At 44.8% G+C, this 26,073-nt stretch overlaps 1 protein-coding gene across 10 annotated transcripts in view; it reads right to left on the reverse strand.

Annotated features, from left to right (window-relative positions):
• The window catches only part of dab1a (DAB adaptor protein 1a), a 75,290-nt gene extending 50,716 nt beyond the window's left edge, over positions 1 to 24,574 (reverse strand). For 6 of the 10 annotated variants that reach the window (XM_037114125.1, XM_037114122.1, XM_037114120.1 and 3 more), the window contains exon 1: positions 3,278 to 3,437. The gene's annotated coding sequence lies outside the window, so the exon portion shown is untranslated. Of the gene's footprint in view, positions 1 to 1,913; positions 1,937 to 3,277; positions 3,440 to 24,289 lie in introns of those variants that run through there. The other 4 variants (XM_037114123.1, XM_037114115.1, XM_037114116.1 and 1 more) reach the window with 3 other exon arrangements.
• Between the last annotated feature and the right edge of the window lie 1,499 nt (positions 24,575 to 26,073).

Here is a 26,073-nt window from a genome sequence, read left to right on the forward strand (position 1 = left end):
TTCTACAAGAAAGTCCTGATCTAAACAGCAGGAGGGAAAGTTTCAGAGGAACAGACAACCAACTTAAACAACATAAAATGTCATATAAAAGAAACAAGCGACATAAACAAGACTGCAATTACCCGAAGACAATGAACCGATCAGTGTTCAGTTCCAGGATATGTGCATTCAGTGGTCGAATAGTCCTGTTTTTTGTTTTTTTTTTAACCTTCCATTCTCGGGGTGGAAGTAACTAATTACAACTAATCAAATTACTGTAATTAATCAGTATATTTATTTACTTAATCAATTACTGTAATTAATCAGTCTTTTGGTGGGGTACTTATATTTAAAATCATAATTGAGTACCGAGTACAATTTCATTTCATATCTAAAGCTTTCTTCATAAAGACTTAGAGAAACAGAAACCCCCATGATTGGACGCCTGCTATTGATGATGCATTAAGCATCAACAGTTAAAAAGTAACTAATACTCTGAAGAGTGTCTGCTTAGAAGAATACTTTAACTTACTTGTTCAGTATTATTTTAACACCAATAGTTTTATGTGAAACTAATATGTAATGTAGCCATCGAGTGAATTTTAGCTTTTTACTTGGTGGCTATTAACTGTAATTGTTATCATTTGCAAACATAACCATATTCATACATAATGTATGAACACGAAATATTCCTTTAACACTACTACCACGCTTGTAGCCTTTACTGGGCAGCGTCCAGCGTTCTGTCCCTTCTTCGCCCATCTGCCACCACTTTTATTCTGAAGTGTTGATTGGCAGCGTTTACTACAACCTAGCAGCCAAAAACACTCAGATTCGCACTCTGACTCCGATTTGTGAATGCTCGAAAACACACACATTTACATGCAAACACAACTCCTTTATTGCACAGAGACGCCGAAGTGCAAAGACAGCAGGAGACAGCTGCAAGTCGACAAGCTGAATAATGAAGCTGACTACCTTCTGAGCTGCTCTTCACCTCTCCTAAGACTGTCAGTCTTGACCTCTCGTTCCCTCTCCGTCTCCATCTAATAGTGGCTGAGTGCAGGACTCTCGGACAAAAACGAAAAAAGACTGACTGGTGCTTCTTGGGGAAGAGGGAAATCTCTCTTATTCTCTTCCTCCCCCTCTCTCCACGGTGTTTCTGTGTGAATAGGAGGCCCCTGTGAGCCTCGGGCGAGAACAGATGAATTGAGAGGCTTTTAATTTGCTGCAGACAGAACAGAACAGAGTCCATTTAATTCTGCCAGCAGAGGCCATGTCGGCAAAATGCTGACAATATTCTTTATCTGGTCCAAACACACTGGAAAAGTGTGAGTCACTCCAATTACAGGCATTATCAGCAGCACTGTTCCACCAAATGGATGGAGAGAGAGAGCGTGTATGAAGAGAGGGGTTAGAGGGAAGAGAAATGAACAGAGTGGAAAGAAAGTGAGGGGTGAGGGAACATAGAGTGGGTGAGGGAGATAATGAGCGGAGGGGTAAAAGGGGAGAGAAAAAAGCCCAAGGAAGTAAAATCAGAGGAGAAAGGATGGAGTTTGAGCGGCTTCAGCCCTAACCCCGAACATGTCCCAATCTGTCCCCCTCTTCTCTCGTCTTTTTGTTCTCTGAATTCGTTCTTCTCCTTCTAGCTGTGAAGTCTTTCAGGCAGCATCTGGAGCTTGTGTTTAAGAAAGGCGGTCCGTTAATCCTCGACTTGGACCAGGAAACACCCCCCCCCCACCCCCAACTGCCTTTCACCCAGAAAATACCAGCTTTTTATTCTACAACTACAAAAAAGCAAAGATTCAAAGACATGTACTGCGGTTTATCATTGAGTGTTTTAATCCAAAGATATATCAAGAAAAAAAAAGTGTGAGATGAGTTTTGACTTTGTGTTCTCGCTGCTAAATTGCTCCTATGAGAGCGCTACTCACTTAGTTCAAGAAGTCCAACTCATCCAACCATTGCAAGCAAAAAAAAAAAACAGCCACGAGTCTGCTGGTGAAAATGAGCAAAAAAAAAAAAAAGAGGCCGTGAAGATGAGAATTAAAAATCTGCTGCTGCGCCGCTCACCAGACTTCTCCGGGGCTCCAGACATATGGTCCTTTTTCTCCTTGGAGAGTCGTGGAAGAGTTCTACATCTAAGCTATCGTCCCTGGAGGGGAGAACAAGTTAATTTCTCAAATGTCCGTGTCTAGCTTCAGCTGTACAAATCCCCTGCCTCGTACATACACACACACACAGAGCGACGACAACATGAAGGGAAGAGCAGCGCCATCAAAAGCCATCGTGAACACTGTAGTGGCGGTTTGACCTGGAATCAGCGCGCTCGAGCTAAAAGTAGCAGCGGAGCGGGGACGTGAAACGTAGCTTAGTGTGTCTGGATTTAGACAGCAATCTGAAGCCAGAGCAGAGGAGACCCGAGGAGAAAGGAACGAGCTGTAAATTGGACGTCCGTAAATGGGGCGCTGCCAACAAGTGCGAGTGGGTGATGTGAGGATCTGCCTCCGTGTGTGCATATGTGCCCTACTGTATGTGTGTGTGTGTATCTGTGTGTGTGTGTGTGACTCGATAAACAGGATGCTGCCAACAGGAGCTTAATGCCCAGAAATCATCTGCAGCTACAGTAAAGTCTGCCAGGCGACAGGAGCGGAAAAAGAAAGAAAGACAGAAAAGGAGGAGGAGGACAGAGGGGGGGTGGGGAGATGGAGGGTGCTGGCTCTCTCTCTCTGGCCTCCCCTCTCTCTCCCACCTCCCACTCCCAGGGTAATTGTGTTCTGTCCATCAGGCTCAGAGTTAGATTAGTGGCTCCACTCATTCAAGCTCTCCTGCCATCTCAATAATGAATAATCATAGAGACCACCAAGACTTTTCTCACTACCTGTGCTCTGTCCATCTTCTGCCTCCTCCCCGTACTTCCTCTTCTCCTCCCTCCCCCTCCCACAACACCACCTTTGTATCCTGACGCCTTATCAGCAACTCATTTCTCCTCTGAGCTGTACGAGTTGATGAATAACCACAACTGTGTACCAAAGGTTATCCCCATGTTGCACTCTGTCATGGTTCAGATGTCTGAATGGCAAATCTTTTCTTTCAACTACATTAATGGTCAGACAAGATCGAGCGCTGGTTTTTAGGCGCCCTGAGAGTTTAACGCACCTTGAAATGTCAACTGATTTCTAGCAAACCGGAGGGAGAAATAAATGCCAATAAAAGACCGTTCAATCAGAAAAAAACAAAACAAAAGTTCACCTCAACAGTAAAAAAAAACCTAAGGATATTAAATCTCGAGACCTACCAGTTTCTGATCTGCAGTGGCTAAAAAAAAAAAAAACAGTGTCCAGTCAATCCTGACAGTCTGAGCAACTCAGTGGGAGACGAAGAGCGAGGAAATAATGACAGCGAGCGTAACGGAAGAGAACAGAAGGAGGGTTGAAAGATCAGCTCATGGAAGTTAGACAAGACGCACCAATGAGTGAATGAGTTGATACACAGTGACAATGTGAATGGTGGGTGAAAGTACAGTCACACCCAGGTATCATTTCACTTTGTCCCACACTCAACAATAAAAGAAGTGCAGTGTCACTCATCCTAATCCCACATTTATTAGGGGATTAGCACAGAACAAGACGTGATTGATAGATAGATGGAGATGATTAAATTGATCTGAAGAGCAAAACAAACACTTTTTCCTGTATCTTTCCTGTGATACAGGAAAAACTGAAGTTTCCAAACCACAGAAATGTTAATGATCAATAAGAGATGAATGATTAAAAGCTTATATGGCAGATATAGAATAATAAAATAATGATTTAGGCTTGATGAGGGCTTTATTTAACTAAGTGGGGTTGGCTAATTTCACAACACAATCACAGTAAATTAAGTATTTGAATCCTAAATTCAAATCGACTGAAATAATCCTGCCACTCAAAACTGTCTTTCTTTAACAAACAGCCAAACAAAACTCAGAAGATTAAGCATAATGATTCTGCTTCAATTTAATGAATCCAAACATCCAAAAGATTTAACCAAATCTTTTGTCAACAGACCAAAGTCTTACTGGCTTTTATCAAACATCAACATATATCAAACATGTAGTGTGGGATCAGAGGTGAGCCATACGTACAGTCTGCACGCTATTAATGTAACAGCAATCTGAAAACATCAGCGTTTTGAACTGTTGGCTGGGAAAAACAAGAAATCTGAAGACGTTATCTTGACTTTTGGTGATTATAATTGGCTATTATCAACATTTTCAATGACAAATAATCTATCAAATCAATCACAAAAATAATCAATTATTAATTCATCATTAGTTGCAGCCTCCAAAACAAGCTCAGTAGCAGTGACTTAGCACATCAAACACAGCTCTGATATAGCTGTTGGCGAGTGATGAGGGGAAACCAAGAGCAAAGAAAAAAAGCAAACCACAGAAATTCTTACATCACATCAAAGCTTCAGAGACGTAGTACGTTGCTTAAAGCTGAGCATAGTAAGACATGGCTGAGGGTCTTCATGGGTCAATGGATACTGACATATCATGGCCTTTGGCCAAAAAGGCTTTTTTTGACACTGATCGAAGAAGCCATCACACTCCCACACCACATAAGCTGTGCTGGATTTCACACAGTTCTTCTTGAGGTTGAAGCAAGATATGTGACTTCAGTGTCTAAATCTCTATCACACCCAAACAACACCAAAAAATAGTTTTTGCAGCTGTCTGGTAGATAAAGCACCAGCTTATTGCAGCGCGCAGGCTTAGAGGTCTATAAGAAGAGCAGTGCAGCTAGTTCAGCAGGCAGCCAGCCAGGCCACCAGCCAGCACAACAGCACACTGCAGGGGGGAAACATGGAAACAGAGCTGCTCTAGGTGCTCCACATGGCTCCCTGCCTGCCTGCCTGCCTGCCTGCCTGCACGACTACAAGGAACATTCAGAGGCCTCAACAGGAAAAGGTAAATACACACACACACACAAAGACACACACTTCCCCGCCCACAATCTCCTGCCAGAAATAGGATACCCCACAAGATGACAGATTCACGTGAACATGCAGAACTCAAATTAACACAAAAACATGCGTGCACACATGCAGACACACACACATACAGACATCGTCTTCACCTAACCTATTTACAGACACGGGGCTGCAGATATCAAAGCGCTGCGCTCTCTGTGGGGAATTCCTCCTTTTCTCATGTTTTAAGGGGAAATAGATGAAAACGAATCTCATTCTCCCTGCACCTCCCCTGTGTGTGTGCATGCGCGCGTGTGTGTGTGTGTGTGTGTGTGTGCCTCTTCTGCCTTGTTAATGTGCTAAAATGTAAATTGGTCCTGCTCAACAATGTGTGTAAGGCAGAGTGGAAGCTGCGGCTTTGCTGACAGACTGTGGATATGCCTTTATTAACAAACCCGCACTCTGATTCCACTTTCTGTCCGTCTGTCGGTCCGAGCTCCTCGCTGCCTCCTTTAACATCACTCTGTCATTCTACTACATCGATCCACATCACTCTCATCTTTTCTATTAACGCACGAAACACATTAGCTGCACTCCAGCATTGCATTAACTGATAATTTACGTTTGCTGATCATTTGGAAACTTGTGGTCATCGCACACTTGCAGACCTGATGCACGTTAGTCCTCATTCCCACTGTTATAATGTTATATCTCTCTAAGAATAATTCATTGATTATTGTTCCAAATTTAGTACACACACACCTGACCCTTCTCTTGCCTTTGTATAAAATGACAAAAATGTTTTCCTGTGTACTTGGATCAGCAGTGGGTGAATTAATGAATACATGAAATACAGGAAATGACACAATAAAGAAGAGGACTGTAGGTTTTGTAAGTGACCATGCTCACGCTGACAGCTTTTATCATCCGCCTTGATGCAACCAGTGTGTTCCCAGCAGCTCTTAAGCCAGGGGTCGCTCTTTGCTCTCGAAAAAAAACCCGTCATCACTGAGCCACAGTCCATCGTGCTGCTTGCCTGTTAAAAGTGTCCACTCAACATGATTTAGATCCCCCCACAGCCCCTCTGGACCCCAATCAGCAGAGCCTAAAGTGAGTGATGGATTCGCTACATCTGTGGAGTGGAAGAGAAGAGAAGAGAGGAGGATTCTGGTGCATAAAAATAGAGCCGGAGCCAGGCGGAGCAGGAGACTGAGACTTAATGAGGGATGCAATCATCAATTATTCAAAACACTTAATCATGGTGTCGCGCAACACTGTTGCACAAACATACACGTGCACACACACAGCCAGGGAGACGCACGCGCACACACAGACGTAGCACTTTTCAAACTGTGCCTCTAAAGGCAGACGCACAGAGATAGAGAGATGGATGAGAGAGAATAAAGATACAGGAGACGACGACTGTTGCTTCCCTGCGTGACTGAAGCGTTTACTACTGACACAGAAAATATAGTACAGTACTGGAGTAAACATTGCATAATCCAGGAGCAACCTCAGACACATAAACATGTGTCTGCAACATGGAAATGTTAATTCATCCATCATCTGTGCAGCGTCACACTGGGGGCTGGAGCCTACGACAGCTCGCACTGGGTGTAAGGTGGGATGCAACTAGGACAGGTCGCCAGTCCGTCACACAAAATAGGAACTATCATTCACACTCACATTCACACCTGCTGACAGTCATTTGTCATTCTACCCTGCATGTATTTGGACTGTTAAAGGAAACCAGTATATCCAAAGCACACAAGGACCATATTGATTCATTCAGATTGTTCATGTTAGCCCATTTCCTGTCAGAAACTGGGTAGGGCTGAGCAATATGGCCTTAAAACATAATATAAGATATTATATTGATATAATATTTTAAGGCAATATCAAGTAGGGCTGCTCAAGTATGGAAAAATATTCCATAAGAACTCTTTAACTGGACCAAATTATTCAATAATTGACCAACTTCTGAGAGGTGAGATGCCTTCATGAAACTGAAACAAGTCAAGTTGCCTATGATACAGCACTTAGAAATAGTCCCATATCACAATAACAATATTTAATATCAATATACTTCCCTATAGATGGAGTTATTGTGCTTTGTTTAACCCCAACCAATCAGTAGCGAGTGACACTTCCGTCCTGCTAACTTCATTCGATTCAACATGGAAGCTGTGGTACGCAGACTGACCTTTAAAGTGATGGTCCACGCTAACACATTCTGTTTGTCAGAGCCGAGCTCCACAACAATCTGACCTGATGTTACCTGGTGTAAAAAAAAAAAAAGAGCAAAAGAAACCACCAGTATCTGATCTGTAATCCTTATCGACAGATGCCCTGAGTCGAGGTATCAGAACAGGTATCAGGAGAGGAAATGTTTGATTGCTGCATCCTGTGCCCAGTCCAGGACTCCACAGCCAGCTCGAATGAAAATGGCAACACAGACACCTATAAGTGTGTGGGGCTTGTTAGGAGCAGCTCATGGGAATGTTTGAGTTCTTCTAAGGGTAAAATACTACAGTTCTGCTCAGTCTCTGTACATGCTTTAAAGCAGTGTTGGAGAGACATGACATAGCGAAGAGCTGGATGGCAGACGAATGGAGCAGGTAGCGACTAAGAGAAGTTAAGGAACCTTTAGGCTAAAACCTTCAACAATAACAGCCCCGAACTTCTTCACTTGTAAGCCGCTGGCGAACCCTGCCTGAGCAGCTCGCTCACATCTGGAGAAGCCAACGGGTGAGCTTTATGGATGGCTTCACACTCCGTCTGTCAGTCCACCTGCGCTGCACCTCCGTCCTCTGAGCGCACAGGGAATGTCTAGGTTAAATCTACCAAATTCAACCCTTGGGAGAAATCCCCGGGGGGAATACAAGCACATCCTCTCCTTCTCCCCGGCCCTCCCTGCGCAGCCTCCTGCCACCAGCGGCCATCAGTCAGTCACACTTCCTGCCTCCTGCCCGTGTGTCTAATCGCCCACGCACACTGTCACAGTCGCCTGCCCTGCCAGTTAAAACACAGACAGCCAAACAAAATCAATCTTTACTGAGTGTCCGTGTTTAATAAGGCCCTGTTGTTTCTTATGGACTCTGACAACATGATCAGCCCCCGCACCACTTCACACATACGCGCACACACACACACACACACACACACACACACACACACACACACACACACACACACACACACACACACTAGCACATACACAGGGGAGTAACTACAGCAGCAATGTGCAGCACAATAAGCTACATATTTAACACTTTCTTGCAATAGACTTTACATTTGTTTGCTATACAACTACTTTGCTTTATAATCACGCACACACACGCACACACACTCACACACACACTCTCCAAGCCCAGATAAAGACTGCACCCTCTGATGTCATCAGCAGCCTCAGAGTGAATCACCATGGGATTGTCAGACTCAGGACAAGATTTGCATAATTTCCATTTGTGAGTTCCAAACTCTTTGAACTTTGCGCAAACATTTCCTGCCAAAAACACACACATGCACACACACACACACCCACACACATGCACACACACCCCCACACAACCACTCACCCGCACAGACATACACACACACAGCCACACAGGCACACACCATGGCAATGTGCAAAAAATCGCATGCTCCATGTGAAGGCTGTGAAAGTTCCTGGAGGTGAAACTTTGTGCCATCTCTTGAAATAGCCCCTTTTAGCACCCTATGGTCTACTGGACCGCTGGTCCGTCTGAACTCTCACACAGAGTAGAGGGGCTATTGGCATTCGCTTCCCTGTGGGGCTTCCAGTCAATACAAACCTCTCAGAACTCAGAAAAGGCAGTGTCCATTTTTCAGTGTGTGTGTTTGCGTGTGTGTGTGTTCTTGGACGAGACGGGGGGAGGACTTAAAATTCAATAGCTGTTTTCTCATCTCAATGACGTCATTTGTTCCAGACATGCATTAGTTGTAAATACATTTTGGCGCAGCTACACAGAGACACACACACACGAACACACACTGCATCAGTGCGGTACATCCGTGCTTGTGTGTGTGTGTGTGTGTGTGTGTGTGTGTGTCCGTATGTATGTGTATGCGGTGTAGGTAATGATGGTGTGCTAAAGCAGAGTCCCACCCCGACAGGGCCCAGCCTCTCGGTGCCATCCATCATAGTGGAGCTGCTAATGATACCAATACATACACCAGCACAGAGAAGACCGGGGGAGCTGGGGGGGGAGAGGTGCGTGTGAAAGCAGAAAAAGGGAGGATGGGTATAGAGGAAGAGGAGGAGAGAGAGAGCCGGAGAGGAAGATAGTTGTGTGGGAAAGTAATAGAGGCAGCTGGGATTAAAAGAGACAAAGAACAACAAGAATTTCACTGTTATTACTGTTCTCTAGGTTATTTTATATACAAAATCCCTGTCATGCCAATAAAGCTAATTTGAATTTGCATTCTAGAGAAAGACTTAGGAGGAGGGGGTGGATGAGGAGGAGGAGGAGGAGGAGGAGGAGGAAGGGAGAGGGAGCTGGTAGAGAAGAGGCAACCAGCATGAAGAGGCAAGGAAATGTGCTGTCACAGGCTGAGGAGTGAAAGACTATCTGTGTGACTGGAATAGGCAATCTGATTCTCCCAGTCCTCTCTTCTCTCTCTCTCTCACACACACACACACACACACACACACACACACACACACACACACACACACACACACACACACACACACACACACTACTGCCCACTGCCAAACACAGTGCAGATTAATATTAAAGGCCAGTGCATGCTGCTTGTTTGACGTACGAGGAACAAGACACAAGTCTGCACTTCTAGAGATTGTGTTTTATTTTTAGAGATGGCCTTATGGATAATTCTGAGACGGCTCTCCATCTGCGAGATAGATGGAATTAAATTTAAACGCAAACATCAAGGAGAAGTAGTCGTATTTTTAGCCTTTTTGCTAGAGAGAAAAAAATATATATATATATATATATATATTACTATCTAGCTGGTGATATGTGGTTAAACAGAATTTTGGTAAACACTCATTAACTTCTCATGAAATGTCATGTTCTATTCCTACAACAAAAGAGTGACTGAAAATGACAGAAAATGCATTCACAGAAGAACCCGGGGATCCCTTTGGTTTGACTAAATAAATTATAAAAACTAGAAAATCTGAGAGAAAAGTAAGTTATTAATGAAGTGTTTTAATACTGCAGTTTTGGAACATTTCGAGCACTCTTAAAGAGCTTTTCAAAGCACCGTAAACCTTCTCCATAAAGCCATTTGACCATGTTGCTGTAAAGAACATTTTAAAGGGTTCTTTATGGCCCCAAATCTTAGTGTTACAGCCTATAAAGTGCCTGTTTTTCACCCTCTCTACCTGCTCTCTAATTGAGAATCTCTCATCAATGTCAACCGATTGGAGATTAAAATGGGGTTACATTTTAACAGCACAATCCAAAGCCTGGAACAAATTCATCGTTTAATGCAAGAACTGTATATTCCAAGACCACCTCTAGCTCATTCAGAATTCAGCCACATCTGTTAGAGAAAGCGACCGCGACAGAAATGGCTGGGGCACTTCTTTTTTTCCTCTCATCTTATTCCCAAGACACATCATCCTCTTCACTTCCTGGAGCGAGATGAAGGCCAGCGGGGCTGTGAAATTAGCCTATCAGATGCCTCCACCAGCTAAAGGAGGACTCTGAATATGCTAATAGACGGGAGATTAAGATATGTAGCTGGGGGCACCATCACATGCGCGCACACACACACACACGCGCACACACACACTAAAACCTTTTATTCTATGATTATAGAGGACTAAATTATGATGGTATATCTCAAGAGCAGAGAGAGCTTTGGAGAATGTTATAGTGTCTTTGATGAGGATACGGGTAATGAAGAGGGTATTTTTTTTTTCTTATGTGAGGCTGAACAAAAAGAAAAGAGAGACATAAAAAAGAAAAAGAGATAATAAAAGATGTGTGTGTGTGTGTGTGTAACAATATACAGAGAACCTAGAGAGACTCACTAGATTACACCGGACTGTATCTGCTGCAGGCGAGAGGACACAGGTGAGGAAATCCCTTCCTCCTCCTCCTCCTCCTCTCGCCTCAGCCCTGCTCCCTTGTTGCCATGGCGTTACACAAACACAAACAGGTACAGCCTGACCCGACAGCACGAAGATTGACCTCGCCCCCCCAATCTTCCTTTCCCTCCATCTCCTCTAACGATCTGCCCACGAAAAAAAAAATATCATCCCCTCCCTTCCCTTTGTCTTCTCCCCTCTGTGTTTCTCTCTCGGTCTGATTGCTCATCTTTCTTCATTGCTCTGCCTGCCTCTCTCCCAGGGCTTGCCATCTGTACAGTAACAGGTGTGCTGTGTATGTGACTGATGTGTTTGTTACCTGTAGCGCTGCCTGCAGCCACAGCCTGCACGGAGAATAGTTGCCTCTGCCTAGACATCTCCTGACCTACTAGCTCCCATTCTGCTCTCTCTCTCTGTCTCGTTCTCCTCTTCCCTCTGCGTCGCCTTCAGATGGCGGCGGGACGAGGAGAGGAGCGTGAGAGGAGCGCTATAATGAGTCGGGGAGGCAGCAAGCTGTCACGTATTTGTATGTGTTTGTATACGTCTGGTACCAGCCGCGCTGTGGCGGCACGTTCGCCGTGGTGGAGTTTGGTTAATTAGTCCCACCAGTCTGTGTGAGTGTGCGTGGACATTTCAGCAAGTATGGGTGTGTGTGTGTGTGTGTGTGTGTGTGTGTGTGTGTGTGTGTGTGTGTGTGTGTGTGTGTGGTCCGCTGGCTCATCTCATTAGTCTCACAGGTGAGTGATTAAACGCTCTGCAACACCTGGAAGTGTTCCTCATCTCCCTCCATCCCTCCCCTCTCTGCTGTTGTCTTAATTTACAGCTACACCCCTGAGAACTCCCCAAGCCAAGTCACAACACACTCCACAGGACAGTGACACACACACACACACACACACACACACACACACCTCACGACACACACGTCATCACTCACAGCCATACCTCACTCCAGAGTCCTTTTTTCCAGACAGTCTGGAATATTTCTGGCTCCATCCATCTGCTAAAGTAATGGCTTTTGGGTTTCGAACATAACTCTCCATTATGTAAATGTTTCGTAATGACTCTATTAAAGTCATACCTGCGCCAGCTGCGGCTCAGCAGGTACATCGAAGGGTTGGCAGTTCAACCATAGTGTCATTGAGCAAGACACTGAATCCCAAATGGTATCTGCTGAGTGAGAGACAGCAGTGGCACCTTCCATGTCCTTATGCATGTTCTCTTACAGGCTGCACCACGGAAGGATTTTAAACGTATCATGCAGTTGAAGCTAACACCCATGGCCATCACCAGGGATGTCTGACCCCAGTTCTCAATACCGTCCTGAAACACATCTGCTCACCATTTTCATCATTTGTTACACAGAATGCAGAATACTGTTTATTTCCTACAGCGTTCAACAGGTTTTGACCCTGATTTGACACATATTGACTTGCATGTTGTATGTGAAATGATTTGCTATTCATATTGTAAGCAGCAAATGTAAGGATACAGATTGCCTTAAAATTATTGAGCTATTCAAAAAAAAATTGTTTTCCTCTTTCACCCTGCATTGCAGAGGAGCAAAAAAAATCAATAACACATTTTTAGACAAGGGATCTTCTGTGAGAAAAGTCTCGTCAGAACTCAAAAATGACACATCCTCAGAATTTCTTGGCCTATTCACCTTGTGCTGCCGCAGCTTTTACATTAATGTGACTGCATTCAGTTCAGACTTCAGGGAAAATGATTAATAATGAGATCGGTTTTCTTACCAGTCTCATTCAAGGAGAGGTCTCGCTCTGAACTCACTTTTTGAGAGATGAGTCGTTGCAGGACGACAGCAGCAAAAACGCTTATCAAAGAGTTGGAGAGAGTAGCTTAGAGTTTACCTAGAGGAACCGCAAGCAATAATTAATTCTCAAAGTCATGTCAGGCTGACTATTTAACAGATTTTGACAGCCAAGATGACGCAACGACTGTAAGAACTCATCTTGTGAGAATTCAAGGCGAGACTTCTCATTCTGAAGTTAAGAAATAAAGGAATTTCCCTTTGGAAACATTAGTTAAGATCTTATTCAAACGTGACAGCAACATTTAGAAGACATCAAAAAGAAGCTTACAGAGGCGCTATAACATGTGCAGGAAATGGTTTAAAGAGATGAGAAGAGGGAGAATTCCACTGGGCTGCTGAGATGGAGATACTGGGGCGGGGCAACTGGATCATATTGCCAGTCATACATCCAAACGTCCAGCCGAGAGCACCAGTTGCCCCAAACATATATTGAATCAACCACCTAAAATCACAGTATGTTGTAGAGAAAACCATACAGAGAGCCGAAGCTCCACCCAGTCAGTCATTTAATAAGCCATAAAGGCAGCCAGAGCAGCAGCAGCAGCAGCGGGCAGGCAGTCATAGGGCCTGCTGTGATATTATTATTTCGTGTGCATGTGTGTGTGTGTCCCTGAGGGGCTGAGATGTGATGGATGTCAGCGGTGTAGGTAATAAATTGTGGAGGTCAATCCAGTCCGGTGAAGAGGTCCACTCTCGGGGAAGGCCACTTGATAGACAATACGAGCCTCAAATATTCCCTTCAGCAAACATTTCCATTCATTCAGTCCGGCCTCCGTTTATCAGACCAGGGATCATTAAGTTGTTCTCTCAAGAGAGCTCTGGTCCAAGGCAGCGTGAGGGGATCACAGTAAGAACTCATTTGAGGGGCAATTTACAGCAAAGGCCAAGGTAAGAGTCTGTTTTCTCCCGGCGAGCCGAGAGTCTCCAGAGAGAGAGAGGGAGGGAGAGTGGGAAAGGTGAGACAGTGGACTCATCCCCGGCTCTGAAACCCATTAGACATCCACACAAACGCATGAGGGCACATGCACACACCAGGTGGCAGGGAGCAGGCGAGGGCTGGGCATCACAGCAGCAGGTAGTATGACTAATAACAGCAGAGCTCACTGAGGCACACCAGGCAATCACAACCATTTCTCACCTCACTTCTCCCCCGTCTCTCACTTCCTGCTGCTCCTTCTTTATTCCTCCCTATGTCGTTCACATGTTTCCACACTTCATCCTCTTACCGGGTGGCTTCATTTTACACACACAACTCAAACAGAACCTTATTTTTCTGCCCTAACTTTTTATGTCACTTTCATTTGCCCAAGGACGCAGACTACCCTTAATGGCTTCTGTAGCACTTCACTGCTTTATGGCGTGAAGAAGTTGCTTAAAGCACATACTTCTTATAGACAGGCTCCATGCTGAAGAGAACAGTCCTTCCCTGCCTGGTCTGCCGACTTGCACTCTTAACGCCACATGGGAAAATATGGGAAGGGAAGATAAATGAAGAACAGTCTCTCCTCACTATAGAAGTAGTCTCTTTACAGTACAGCTGGCTGAGGGATGTGTGCCATGTGAAGTCATACACACATCAAATACCGCAGTCCAGTCATCCACATCATATTATCAACTTCAAAATAAGCCCTCGACAAATATTTCTGTCAGCTGCAGCCATGCTATTATGGGTGTGTGTGATTGAAACCATCAAATCAGTTCACAGTCATTTAATCTCGCCGCTCTCAGATCTTGCCTATTCCATTAATCCACACGCAGACGCACAGAGCATGGCTCCATGGTTGAATGGGTGGTCTTTTATTTAACACCCTCGTTCCCATAGATTACTTAACATACTCATCAGCCCCGAGACTGCTATGGATAGAGGGGAGTTGTTATCTGAACGCATATCCAGCTAATTGGAGGCTGTCTATATTAATGCTTAGATATAGAAAAGGGGGAAACGGCATGCAAGTGTGTGTGTGTGTGTGTGTGTGTGTGTGTGTGTGTGTGTGTGTGTGTGTGTGTGTGAGATTGAGAGGGAGGGAGGCAACTATAGGTCATGGCCTAAGGGTAAGGGGGCCATCAAAATCACTTTTATAATGAAAAAAATAATTTACCCTTCAGTTATATGTCCGCTTCATTGCTTGAGGGTGTGTGTGTGTGTGTGTGTGCGTGTGCGTGTGCGTGTGCGTGTGCGTGTGCGTGTGCGACCAGCAGCCCAGCAGACTGTGTCAGTCCAGTAGATGCTCAGTAGAACTCGATCAAGGAGCACAAATGACCTGAGAGCAGGTGATTGAATCCTCCATTCGTCCTTAAAGAGGACCCCTGACTGAGAGGCTGACCACTCACACCCACACACACACACGCAGAGTGAGAGAGAGAGGATTGCTGGATCCCTGAATCTGCTGAATGTGCTTTCAACCCACATTTATTGGCAATACCTATCTGATTATTCCAGAGCCAGTGATTGGATGATTATACAAAGTGTTCCTGAGCACATGTAGTAAAATCTTTTGTTGGCCCTGCCTCAACGTGTTGCTTGCTGATGAGGTAAAACCTTAAATATATAATATAAAGGTTTGATAGTACCAGCCATTCCACACACACGTTTCAGCCACCAACTCACTGATATGATTTGACAGCTGGACACACCAAAACGATGCCAGTTCAAAAAAAAAAAAAAAAAACTTCCTGCACAGTAGCCAGTTCTTCACCATGTGACCGCAGTGAAATCTTGCCGTGCCAACGGAAACAAACGGCCAGAGACAGATTAATAGTGAGCCAAAGACACCCACTCGCTCTCACACTTAGTGGGTCACTCCAACAACACAACACCAGTAAACATTGGACTTGAACAGGAGCAGAGAAGGCGGATTCTAACGAGATGTTCGTACTGCTTTGTTTCTGCTGGAGGCAACTGGAAACTGTTTTCTAACAACCCCAGGCTCAGCTGTAAGAACTTGATAAGCTGATATATTATCAAAGCTCCTTACTGTGAGGTTTGTTTGGGGTCTTCCATCCACTAGTAGTCAAAAAAAATTGCCTAATGCAGCTTTAAGCTACTTTAGGCTTTCATAAATGAGTGGTGCAGCTGTATTTTATTTCCTACGAATGCTTGTCTCATAAATACATCCTCACTAGTGCTTAAGCTTCACTTTTACAGCTCAATCTAAAGCACAAAGCCATGCTAACTAGCTCCGGGCTGATTTGAGCTGAAAATTCCCAGCGGTTAAGCGAGGACTGATTTACTTTATCTTTATTCCTAATGTGTATTTATGTGTCTGCGGGTCAAATCCTCTTACACAACTGCCAGTCAACAGCATTGAAAAGTGGAAGAGAAATGAAAATATTGGTACTGGGGGGATTTATGCTGGGTCATTAGGGAAGGTCCTGATTGTGTGTAAGTATGCATTAACAACATTTTATATAAATGTATTCATAAAAATGTAATACAAATCATACATGAAGTCATCTTTTCAAGCCAATTACGAGCACGCTGAAGACCATACAGCAAAAGCGGGCAAGAGTTCTGTAAATGTGACCGTGAGTCTATGAGTAGATCATGCTTATGGATTCTGGTCTTCATGTATGAAGCCACATGGGATTATTTTATTCTAGTAAGTCATTCAATATATTTTTCTACTTTCATGAAAACTATATGAATGTTGTTCAAGGGCAGAAGAACTGTTTAATTGACTGGCAGCACTTGCTGATAGTGTGGTGGTGGTGCTGGTAGGTCTCCATAATTCTTCAACATGATCAAATGTTGATTTTCTTTAGTGAAACTGTCCATGATTCACCCAATAAAATCACAAATTGGAGCTGAAGAGCAAACCTCCAAAACTGGCAAAAATCTAACAGGCTTACATGTCTAAAAGTGACGTCCCATTTCTGGTGCAGGCATAACGATATGTGTATCTCAATGAGTGAAATACAGTAATTAATGATGGGATGCAAAATAAGAATTTGGCTAAAGTTGGACAATTCTGATAACCACTGCTGGTAAAATATACTTTGGTGTCACTGCAGTCACTCTCTCTTTCTCTCAGTGGTGGCTGCAGCAGACTGACCTTTGCACAGCAGGTCCACAAACTGGCCTACAGAGACACTGACTGGAAAGATGACAGACTGCAGTCAATCTACTTCCCTCACTTCTCTAAAATGGGCACAAGTGCGAGCGTTCAGACACTAGAGCTCTGACGACTCAGCACGGAGGATAAATGACCGAGGCTGAGCAGTGACATGGCTACTCACCGCTCTGCGGCATTACTGACATTGAGAAGCTTCAATAAAAACTCACCTCGGCCTTAACCTCCTCTGAGCTCCTTATCTTCTCTGCCTCAGCTCATTTCCATCTCACACACAAATGTTTTTCTATTTCACATCGGTAGAGGAATACAGAGATTACATCATTAAACAAGCTTTGTGATGAATTAGTATTTACAATGCCACAGCTACTAAATGTGCTCTAGATTTTGTAAAAGATCAGTCACAGGTAGAGAACAGTAAGCAAGAAAAAGAAAAAGAAAATCACTACAACCGCGGCCCCCCGACTGTTGCTTTAATGCCGCATGAAATAACGAAGCACATTTTGATCATTTTTATGTTTCTACCTTAATTGAAACTTAACTTGCTTTATGAGATGAGCAGATTTCATGACCCATGAAGCCACATTAAACTCCAGTCTGTGATCACAAAAGTGCTTGGGTGCAACACTCAAGTGCTGAGCGCCACAAGCTCAAGCACACAAGTTTTTGTCGATGAATGTGTGTTGGCGTACGTCTGTGTTGGCGTAAGTCTCAAAGTGTGAGCTCAGCAGCCTGGATGCAGCAGCATCTGGGCGCCTACCCGCTCCTCTGAGCCCGGCGAGCGCCGTGCGAGCCAGGGACCAGCTGCTCCAGGGAGGCAGCTCGCGGTGCGGTTCCGGCCCAGAGACAGCTCTTCTGTCCTGGACACAGATGCCAGACTCAGCCCCTCACCCTCCTTGTTTCATCTGCTTTAACAGATGTTTGGCACAAGGAGCACTTGTATCATTGTCTGCGTAGGACTGAATTAGGTTACTAGCACGCTGTCTGTCAAAACGAGACAGGGTCAGACTGGCGATGTCACTTTCACGTGACCAAGAAGACTGCCTTAAAGCTCCTGCCATCCACTAAGTTAGCATACTGTGAGACATCATTGTGGATTAGGTGCAGTGAAGACAAAAGCTAATGATGGATATTGAATTGTGGCTAATCTTTACAAACAGAGTGGGTAAGAGAAAGACAAAAGGGGGAGAATCGTGGGACAGTTAAAAATTCATTAGCGAGCCGCGGAAAAGCACAGATGGAGAGAAAGCTTGAGAGACGAAAGAAAGGAAGAAAGAGGGAGAGAAATATAAAGAGGAAATCCTCTGAGGAAAACATCTTTCCATTCCCTTCCCCGTCTATTTCTTCGTCTAACTTTGTTGCAGTCTCACAGAGAGTGTGGAAGTCAGTGGAGCCGTTCCACAGGGAAGTGTAGCTTACAACCCCCCAGCAAAACTGAGAGCCCGCTGCCTCTCTCCCTACATGCATTCATTATCTATTGTGTGCATTGAATAAGGAATATGGGACAAAACCAGGCATCTCCATTCCTTTGTAGAGAGCTGGATCAAAGGCCGGCAACACAAATTAAAATGTAATTTATGATGCTTTGTTTGCAGGCTTTTCTCTCCAGCACCTAAAATGTCACAAGAAGCATGTAATACTGCAGGGGCACTGTACATCACTGGTGTGTGTGTGTGTGTGTGTGTGTGTGTGTGTGTGTGTGTGTGTGTGTGTGTGTGTGTGTGCGTGTGTGTGTGTGTGTATGATGTTTGAGGAGGGGGGTGGTCAGGGATCTTGACTTCTGGGGAAATGAGAATGTAAGGCGTTGAATTAATTGAAGTGTTAATGTGCTGTGACTCCAGTGTGGCGCATGCATCTTTGTGTGTGTGTGTGTGTGTGTGTGTGTGTGCCTTCACCTCCTGCAAATGTCTGCTCTAAAGTGCTTTTGTTTGCTGTGAAAACTCATTACCAAAGTGAACACCTTTGCGATTTCACCCCAAAGTGGTGCTCACTGGAGAGGGAAAAGACCAGAAGGACCAGATGTGTACGGCAGGATGTAAGAGAAAATGGATGAAAATGCGATAATGATGATGTGAAGTGCTAATGGTGATGGTGAATGCGAGCAGAAAAAGAAAGAGGAGGAACTCAAGAGTCTCAGTTCCATAATCAACATCTCATTTGAAACAAGAGGACCCCCAAAGCAACACTGGAAGCGGAAACAGAGGAAAGTGAGAGAAAATAAAGATGAAGAGAGCAACAGAGATGTTGAGAAGAGCAGCCGCAGTAGGAATGTAGCAAGAGATGAAGAGATGGAGATTGAGGACACACAGAAAGGACACTGAGGGTAAACATATGGAGCAGGGATACAGTGAAAGTGAATAAACAAATGTGGTAAAGAGGATACATCCACTGACTCTGTAACTGTGGGAATATGTTCATGAGGTTTATGATTACCATCACGAGGTCTCAAGGTCCATCTTAGTCTCCAAATCCAACTTTTCTAACACCTGTTGTTCAGAATTGCTGCTCGCCGGTGATTGAGTGATTCAGTATGGAGCACCAGTGCTACAAGTGACAAAAGGTTTGTGTGGAGTCCTGCTAATATCTAAACTATGTACAACATGTTGTTGTATTTATCTGTGTATTTCACAGCCACAGTACAGTCTGTAGAAGACAAGCAACAGAAGCAGGGCATGCTAAACCCCACACAGGAGTCTTTTGCCGTCAAACATACGGTCAGAGAAAAGTGTGTGTGTGTGTGTGTGTGTGTGTGTGTGTGTGTGTGTGTGTGTGTGTGTGTGTGTGTGTGTGTGTGTGTGTGTGTGTGCACTGTTGTTGTGTCTGCAGATGCTAATCCCAGTGGTGTGGACAGATTGCGAGTGTTTTTAAGAAGATTACAGATTACAGCCGGCAGAGGCAGATTAGCTGGCAGCCTGATCTGCACCTCTGGATGGACAGCCCTGCTCTCTCCCAGCCCCCTCTACTGTCTGTGTGTGTGTGTGTGTGTGTGTGTGTGTGTGTGTGTGTGTGTGTGTGTGTGTGTGTGTGTGTGTGTGTGTGTGTGTGTGTGTGTGTCGCACATGTAACGTGCTTTAGCGTGCCTGTTGGTATTCAAGAGGGAATTGTGATTGGTGGTAATGGCAGTTCTGTGCACATTTGTGTGTCTTAGGGTTTCAGTGTGTGTGATGAATACTGATTTGCACACATCCCGTTTTCCTTATAGTGAATAAAGACCAAGTAATAGTGTGCATATATACACACATGCTCCGACTGGGCTGTAAAGATATTCTCGATGCCAATTACATCTGAGAGAATGTCTTACACACACACACACACACACACACACACACACACACACACACACACACACACATACACACACGCACGCAAAGCACGTGGATCAATGGAAAGGGCAGCCAGCCAAGAGCCAGTCAATTCTGCCTCTATTCCTCTGTTAACAGTGGAACCCCCGACTAAAGAAATCGTAGTATTTAACATGTTACAGTCTGTTTAAAGCACTTCAGCAGAGCAGGATTTTCTGCCCTTTCGTTATTGTCTTCCCTGGGGCTAGATGAATATCTGCCTGGTTGATTATCAGAGCCGATATTCAGCATTTTTCCTATTATAGTATCAGTGTTTATTTTGTCCGATTGATAAATAAATACACTCAAAAAGGCTCTACTTTGGCTCTAATGCAGCATCCTTTCTCTGTTAGTGGTCTGTAACATTAACATGCGACAATATTAACATGACAATATTCTGACTACGTAGGTTTCATGCGAACACCTTATTCACATTGTCAGATTATTAAAGACTCAATTACCCGAATATGGACTTTAATCAGACTATAGTGTGCATGTAAACGTAGTCAGTGTCCACAGATGATACGAGGAATATCCAATCAGCACTGAATAATCAGAATTTGCGAAGTAACTAGTAACTTAAGTTATCAAATATATGGAGTATGAAGAAGAATGAAATCTTTAAAAACGTACCTCCTTTGAGCCTGAGAATTATATTTACTGTAAATGTATATCAGTTCCAATTGTCAGTTATCGGCCTCTGGGTTACTATTAATTAGTATCTGTATCCGACTCAGGTGTACATTTTTAAAGGATTGAGGGCTTTGCAGCATCAGCTAAGAAGTAAAACTCATGAGTCAGAGCTGTGCTGAGATACCAACAGTGCACTGGGCTCAACTCACAGAGGTGGAAGGAGAACATGTAGCATGAAAAAAAGCCTGAGGAGGAGAAGAGGAAGTGAACAGAATGATTGCATGTTTGATAAAGGCCACAAATGATTCACCGGCTGATGGGCAGGACAGGGTTGTGGGGCTCTCTGTAACAGTGCGCACTGCTTGGGAGAAGGTCGAACATGAACGGCACTGACACAGTAGCTCACCTTTGAAATACAAATTTCATTTTTACTGGTATCTGCGTTAAGATTTACCCAGGAGCCGACCAAAATGGCACCTCAGTGGAAGGAAACTGTAGCAGACCCAAAAGTGTATCTCCTTCATGCAAGTGCACATTTAAAAACAAACCAGATGGACACAAAGGCAAGTTCACCTGGATCTGAAATGGCGCAAAAAGACTGGGAATCTAAATTTGGGGTCGTGCTGTTGCTGTCACGTTAAATAAAGAAAGAAAGTAATAAAGGCGGAGAACTTGTCGAACGCAAGTTTAATTCCACTGCAGCTGCCGGCTCATTTGTTTCACCACAGCTGATTTACAGAAAACACCGCTGAGACACCGCCAGCGTGCAGTCGAGGAGGTAACTTGAATAGGCTGTCAATTTATTGTAATGCTGAATTGTATCCATAGCAACAAGTGTCACCGGGGTGCCTCACCAAAGTAGGTGGCAATGAGAATGATAAGGTTACAGTACGGCTGGTGTGAACAGGCTATAGGAGGAACATTCTTACTGGCTGATACAAATTAAGTATGTGTTGTTCCCTTTCTGGTCGAATGGAAGCTCATTTGGACCGGGCCTGATCTGGACCCAGATTGGATCAGTTCCTCCAGCTTGTTCCAGTATCCCATAAGGCCACCACGCTTCAGTGTGCTCAACGGCCACTCTTACTTTTAAAAGGGCTGTGAGTCAAACTTTACTCAGAACACAGTTACATGTTTGATGTCATTTCCCTCACAGGTGGTGGTGCTTTGTTTTTTACAGCTTGTCGTTTTAACGCTGACATTTACGTGGTGTCAAATGAGTTTCTTCGCCGAGAGAGCACTACTCCGAGTAAAAAAAAAAAATGGCTGGCCAAATATCAGAGGTACAACATGTCTTCAACTGAGATAAAAATTCAGAGTCACAAGCTTACGTTTGCAAAAGGTGTAAAGCTTTAAAGGAAGTGGAGCAGTAAGCTCTGGGTTCCAATGATTTCCTTAAAGCAGGACAACAAGGCCTAACAGAGCTCTTTTTTTCTGCTTAAGATTTAGTCCAACACTCAATCAAGCAGCATTGTCTACCATTACACAGCTCACAGACACAAGACCTACTATGCTGCATGGGAAAAAACCATAAATTGCAAGAGGCAGGCTGGGTTGTGGAGAGTGACTGAGAATGAGTGAAAATGAAAAAAAGGGCAGGCTGCTGAGACAGCAGACGGGGATGAGGACTGAAAGAGGGAGAAAGAGACCCTTCAACAGACTTTTCTTTCAGTTTCTACACAATACTCTTGAGTCGCCTGCTGGGCCCATACAGGCAGAAGTAAGAGGCCTGCTTGGCAGGAGCGGAAAAGTCCTTAATTGGTAAAAGTAGCAGCACTAAAACACAAATGCAATCACAAATAAAATGTCCTGCATTCAAGTTTCGCTTCTACAGCTCAAAGTAAATACGTAACAGCTGCACAAAAAGTACATAAGGGTTATAAGGGTTTACTGATGCACCGACTGGATAAGATGTGTTTTAAAAGTACTTTTAAAAGGTTGGGTAGTTGTCGATGTCACGTGTTTCACAGGAAAAATCAGTACAAGTTCAGTCTTTCCACTTGACATGCAGTACAATGAAGCCATGGAGCCAGGGACAACAGTTATTACACATACATACACACATTCATGCGACAGATTTTACATCTGTAACAAACCCACAAACACTCAGTAAGCAGTGATTTGATTGCAAATTGACCCTCATCTAGGAAGGATACAACCTCTCCACACCATACACGGGCCAGCCATATGAGGCTGATGCAGGGTGCATGCCTGCAGACAGATGGGGAGAGGAGAGAGAGAGAGAGAGGGGAGAGAGTGAGGGTCTGCAGAGCACCACAGCTTCATGATTAATGCGGCTTTTAGCTGCAGCGGAGCCCGGGCCCCCCAAAGCAAACTGACCGGGTCGGCCCCATTCAACTCTCCTCCTCCTTCCACTCTGTCGCTCTCTCTTCTTCTCTTTCCTCTCCATCAACCCTCCAAAAACCCAGTGACTGAGAACCAGCTACAGCCTACACACCACTGACTGTATCCCCACACCAACACTTCAACATCCCTGTGCCTGCGTCTCACTTCATTTCACTTCACTCCCATGGTGAGCCAACAACCCACACCAGGGGACATTATTCTAACCTCTGGAATAAAGAAAATCACGTGTGTGTTGCCATGCACTTGTAAGGAGTGAAATGACACAGAAACATTAGAATAAGTGCAGTAACTTTATATCATCGAATGTAATGAGGTTACTATAAAGTCAGCATCGACTCTACCAAAGACAGGCAACCCTTGTTCCTGAGATGTGTTTCTCTGAGGGGGGGAGGCAAAAGATCAGACACCAAACAAGGAGAACAGACAAAATATTTGTGGTGACTTTTTGGGACTAAAACTTGCGACGGTTTGTATCACTTTATAAGATAAAAAAAAAAGAAAAGAAAAAGAAAGAAAAGCGTGAATAATCTGGTGTTGAATCTCAGATAGAAGGACGCGCCGGGAAGACAGATGCCAAATGCAGCAAAGCGCTGTGTTTCCTCCCGCCTTACACACACACACACACACACACACACACACACACACACACACACACACACACACACACACACACAGAGTCCCTGACCACTATGTTTCAGAGAGAGGGGGTCACTCCCCCGCACCGGCCCGGCGCACAAACACACATGCGCCCACACCAAAATCCCGATGCACCACCACCACCTCCACCAGCAGCAGCAGCGGCAATAGATAATTCATTGCAGTGAGCAGTGAATCCACAGGCTCCTCTCCAAGGTCCGACAACTAACACACACACACACACACACACACACACACACACACACACACACACACACACACACACACACACACACACCGATTTGGGAGGGGGGGGGAGTAGACTCGCGCACAGCGGCGGGACCCCCACATCCGCTCCCGGGCTCGTGTTTTGCACTGGCGCACTTACCTTTGCACTACAGCGAGAATGAGCACAGTTAGTTCCCATTTTGCGAAAAGGCTTTAGAATCCATTCAGTCCGCGTGTATCTCCTCCTGGTTTACTCAGACATCCACAGAGTGTTTCAGCAGGGAGAGTAATCCAGTGTTCCATCCCGGGGAGAGCGCTCGCAGGCTCCGTTACATCTTTTTCCACAATCCCCACAAAACTATGCCAGCGCTTCTTTCAGCGCGTTTTCTCTCTCTCTCTCTCTCGCTCTCTCTCCCCCTCCTCTCTCCTCTGCCCCCTCTTCTCTCCTCTCTCCCTCTCTCTCTCCCTCTCTAAGGTTGCCTGGTTACCTCTTTCTGTAGGCTGGTTCAGACCGCCGGCCGGCAGCCAATCAGAAGGCCGGGTTCCACTTAACCCCTGCGCTGCTGAACTGTCCTGATTTCTTCAGCTTTCAAGGAGTAGGAGGGGGGGTGTGAGGAGGAGGAGGAGGAGGAGGAGGAAGAAAAGCACTGGGTGATGGTGGAGGGTTTAGCAAATGTATATTCACGAAATTATAATGAGCCAGGAGGAGATGAAAGGAGAGAGGAAGGAGGAGGAGGAGGAGGAGGATGAGGAGGAGGAGGGGCTGATGGGAGAATTTAGGTTCTGAAATTAAAAAAAAAAAAAAAAGTTGTGGGAGAAGCGTCATCAGGGTTACTCGTAGTTTAGAGGCTGCTGACGGGGTGACTGTGCCGTCCAAAGTTCACCGTCGTGACACACTTTTCTCTCCTGTACACTCACTCACCGTGAATCATGAATTCGCACGCAAGCAGTCGTCAATGATGCAGCCTTCGCCCAGTCATTCAGTGTGGACTATTGATCGGGTAACCACCAGCGTTTAGATCGTGCAGCCTTAATCCTGTTGTTTGTGTGTGTGTGTGTGTGTGTGTGTGTGTGTGTGTGTGTGTGTGTGTGTGTGTGAGTCACACTTGGCAAACTCACCATGGTGTCTCACCTTCTTCAGTCTGAGTGGGAGCGCACTTATTGTAAGTTTCTGGAACTACGAAAAAATGTTACGATGCTGGCTTAAAGACAGAGAAATATTGCTTCCCTCCTGTTGTTTATTGATTAATCAGCTTAAAACTGACTGACAAAAGAAACACCTGAATAAAAGATGATGGGAGAGAGAGATGCTGACTTCACTGAACCACGGCGTTCTGCCGCTTTCATGCCTTTCTTTCATTCTTCCTTAAGCCTCAACCTTGCGCAGCTTGGCCCCCCCTTTAATCCACACCTCCTTTTACGTTTTACACCTCCTCCTCCTCCTCCTCCTCTCCCTTTTCTCCTTCACTTCCTTCGCCTAAGATCATCCTCCTGTCTGGATGTCTGTGCTGCTGTCAGGGATCTGGGAGCCTCAGCGCGGACACAATTCTTCTGATCTCTGCAAAGACTGGAAGATGCTCGGCGGTCTTCCGACTAAACCTCGCTCAGGTTTCAAGGTGGAGACACCAGAGACACAAGGCCGGGGTGGGATGTGTGAAGGAGGCAGGTTAATCACAGGGTATAAATTTGTAAACCATGTATTGACTTGGTGTGAACTGCCACCAGGAGTTTGAACAATTTATGTACACCGATATGTTACTAAAAAGCAAAGAATCTCCCTCTGTATGTCTGTATGTTGTTCACACATCTAAAGAACTGCCTCTCTGATCTACTTCACACTTGGCAGGTTTGCCGCTGAGGATCCAAGGAGGAGCAGTGTCGGATTTGCTGCACATTTGTACCAACGACAAGTTCAATATTAATCTCAGATAGCAAAATCGTTGT

This window comes from Acanthopagrus latus, chromosome 11 (genome assembly GCF_904848185.1).
Source record: "Acanthopagrus latus isolate v.2019 chromosome 11, fAcaLat1.1, whole genome shotgun sequence".
Lineage (NCBI taxonomy): Eukaryota > Metazoa > Chordata > Actinopteri > Spariformes > Sparidae > Acanthopagrus > Acanthopagrus latus.